We start from the raw sequence: 3,393 nt of genomic DNA on the forward strand, positions 1-3,393 counted from the left end.
CTTTCTTTCTTTCTTTCTTCCTTCCTTCCTTCCTTCCTTCCTTCCTTCCTTCCTTCCTTCCTTCCTTTCTTTCTTTCTTTCTTCCTTTCTTTCTTTCTTTCTTTCTTTCTTTCTTTCTTTCTTTCTTTCTTTCTTTCTTTCTTTCTTTCTTTCTTTCTTTCTTTCTTTCTTTCTTTCTTTCTTTCTTTCTGTCTTTCTTTCTGTCTTTCTTTCTTTCTGTCTTTCTTTCTGTCTTTCTTTCTCTCCTTCCTTCCTTCTTTCCTTCCTTCCTCACTCTCCTTCCCCATTCCCCTGACCTTCCCCTCCCTCTCCTCCTCCTCCTCCTCTCCCTCCTCCTCCTCTTCCTCCTCCTCTTCCTCCTCCTCCTTCTTCTTCCCCCTTTCCTCTTCCCTCTCCTTCTCTCCCCTCCTCTCCTGTCCCCTCCCTTTCTCTTGTCTTCTCTTGTCTTGTCCTCTCCCGTTCTCTCTCTCTATCCCTCTCTTTCTCAAATAAAAAAAAATTGTCTTTATTTTATGAAGATTCAGATTTCAAGGTGTTCCATGTTCAATGCTTTTGATTCTCCAAGAATGCATGCTTCCAAAAAAAATCTGGAATGTTAGCAAACCAGATAAAAATTTTAGAATATATGTGTAGTGTTATATCCAAAGTCTCTCCCTTTTCTAGTAGGACTAGTAAGAGAGAAATATGACCACATGCGAAAATATTAGTGGGATGCAAGATCAGTATGAGTCATGAATGTAACAAAGCAACCAAAAAGCTAATGCATTGATAGAAATATATTATCCAACATAAGACATAATAGTGTGTCAAAGAAAAGAAAAGACATCAAAACTTTTTTAAAAATTATTTTATTTGTTTTCAGTGTTCTGCAATCACTTCAATATAACTTAAATTTTCCACCCCCCCCTACCCTCCCTCCCCGAGATAGCATACAATTTTGTATAGGTTCTACACATACATTTCTTTTTTTTTTAATTTTAAACAAGAAGTTTATTTAAACAACAAGATGTTTGACTTAAAGGGAAAACTATCTAGGATCAATTTCTTTATAGTAATTTATCCCTACTGAGAGACCGAGATTGCCCTACATGTAACAACTAAACACAAAAAAATTATAAAATTGTCCTTGGTTTTACAGTGATAAAAGAAAAACATTGAAATTATCCAATCAAACAAGGTATGCAAGGATTTTTATGTAGATTTTTTGTTGTCGTTGTTGTTGTTAAACAGTGAGCAAAATAACTTATTGGAATATAAAGATAAAAGTTGAATGAGCATGCCACTAATGGGGAAAAGGGATATTTTCACAGAACCAGTTTGTTTTTTCCCTTCCCCATCTCCATTTGATGTTGATCAAAACATACCATCAGCCATTTAGTTAAAAAAAAAATGTATTAAGCCTGTTCGCATACATCAGTTACTTTTATGTACAATAAAGGAATGGGGGTAGGGAATCAAAGAAGAGAGAAAACTATACTGCAGTAGTCAGGATGTGGTTGAACCAAATCTTGGTTTTCTAACTGTGAATGTATTGTTTTCCTTGGGAGCACAGTTCTGGATTGTAGTTGTAGGTTTTCTTTTTAGTAAGCACCTCCTGTCTGCTGCTGGAATACATCGATTGTATCTTCATCCTCCATTTCCAACTGTGCAGGTGTGTCTGTTTCAATGATTGGTTGCCCATCAAATAGGAATTTGATCTGCCTCATTGACAAACCCTGTTGTTCACAATAGGATTTCATTAGATTACTAAGTGGTGTGTGCCTCTTAATCTTAAATTGCACCACTGAACCATCTTGCCCTGCCACCTTCCAATTAATGTGGTTGTTGTTTTCAGTCTTGACTCCTTCCTTTGACTTCTCATTGGCCATGGTGAGTCTGGGGGTCTCCTCATCCACTGCTTCACAAAAGAGGCACCAGGACAGTCCGCTCCAATGGAACTGGGAGAGAAGCAGCAATGGCAGGAGCACAAGCAGGAGGAGGAGGAGGAGGAAGAGGATGGTGGTGATGGTGAGAAAGAGGAGGAGGAAGAAGAGGAGAAGGAGGCAGCTGCAGAGGTATTCCACATACATTTCTACTAAATACATTTTCACCTTAGTCATGTTGCATAGAAGAATTAAAATGTATGGGAGAAATCATAAAACAAACCAAAATGTAATACAAAAGAAAATGATGTGCTACATTCTGCGATGGAATTCCATAATTCTTTCTCTGAATGTGGAAGGCATTTTGCCGTAAGAGACCACTGGGAATTTTTTAAGTCCTTGCATTGCAATGAAGTTCTAAGCTTACCAGAAAAAATCCTCACACACTGTGGTTGTTGCTGTGTATAAAGTTCTCCTGGCTCTGCTCTTTTTGCTCAACATCAGTTCATATAAGTTTTTCCAGGCCTCTCTAAAGTCTTCCTGTTCATCATTTCTTAGAGCACAATAGTATTCCATTACATTCATATATCACAATTTATTCAACCACTCCCCAAATGATGGGCATCCCCTTGATTTTCAGTTTTTGGCCACCACAAAGAGTGCTGCTATAAATATTTTTGTACATATGGGACCCTTTTCCATTTTTATGATCTCTTGGGCATATAGTCTTGGAATCAGTATTGCTGGGTCAAAGAGTCTGCACCTTTTTGTAGCCCTTTGGGCATAGTTCCAAATTGCTCTCTAGAATGGTTGGATCAGCTCACAGCTCCACCAACAATGACTTAGTGTTCCAGCTCTCCCACATCTTCTCCAACATCATCCTGTTTTTATCATTTTAGTCAATTTGATAGGTGTGATGTGGTACCTCAGAGTTGTTTTTATTTGCATCTCTCTAATCAATAGTGATTTAGAGCATTTTTTCATATGAGTACAGATATCTTTCATTTCTTCATCTGAATACTGCCTGTTCATATTCTTTGACTATTTATCAAGTGGGGAATGACTGATAGTCTTGTACATTTGACTCAGTTCTCTATATATTTTATAAATGAGGCCTTTATCAGAGATACTAGTTGCAAAAATTCTTTCCCAGTTTTCTGCTTCCCTCCTAATCTTGGTTGAATTAGGTTTGTTTGTGCAAAAACTTTTCAATTTAATGTAATCAAGATTATTCATTTTGCATTTCATAATATTTCTTCCCTTTTCCATAAATTTGATAAAAACACTATTCTTTGCTCCACTAATTTATTTATAGTATCAGACTTTATCCCTTGAGCATGTACCCATTTGAACTTTATTCTTGTGTACACTGTCAGGTATTGGTCTATGCCTAGTTTGTGCCATACTGTTATCTAGTTTTCTCAGCAATTTTTGTGGAACAGTGAGTTCTTATCCCAGAAGCTGGCATCCTTGGGTTTATCAAAAAGTAGACTGCTATATTCATTGACAACTGCGTCTTGGGTACCTAAAC

General features: G+C 37.2%; 1 pseudogene; it reads right to left on the minus strand.

Annotated features, from left to right (window-relative positions):
- Positions 1-1,580: 1,580 nt before the first annotated feature.
- On the minus strand, positions 1,581-1,868 carry LOC140508969 (small ubiquitin-related modifier 2 pseudogene; annotated as a pseudogene).
- Between the last annotated feature and the right edge of the window lie 1,525 nt (positions 1,869-3,393).

Source organism: Notamacropus eugenii, chromosome 5, assembly GCF_028372415.1.
Source record: "Notamacropus eugenii isolate mMacEug1 chromosome 5, mMacEug1.pri_v2, whole genome shotgun sequence".
Taxonomy (NCBI): domain Eukaryota; kingdom Metazoa; phylum Chordata; class Mammalia; order Diprotodontia; family Macropodidae; genus Notamacropus; species Notamacropus eugenii.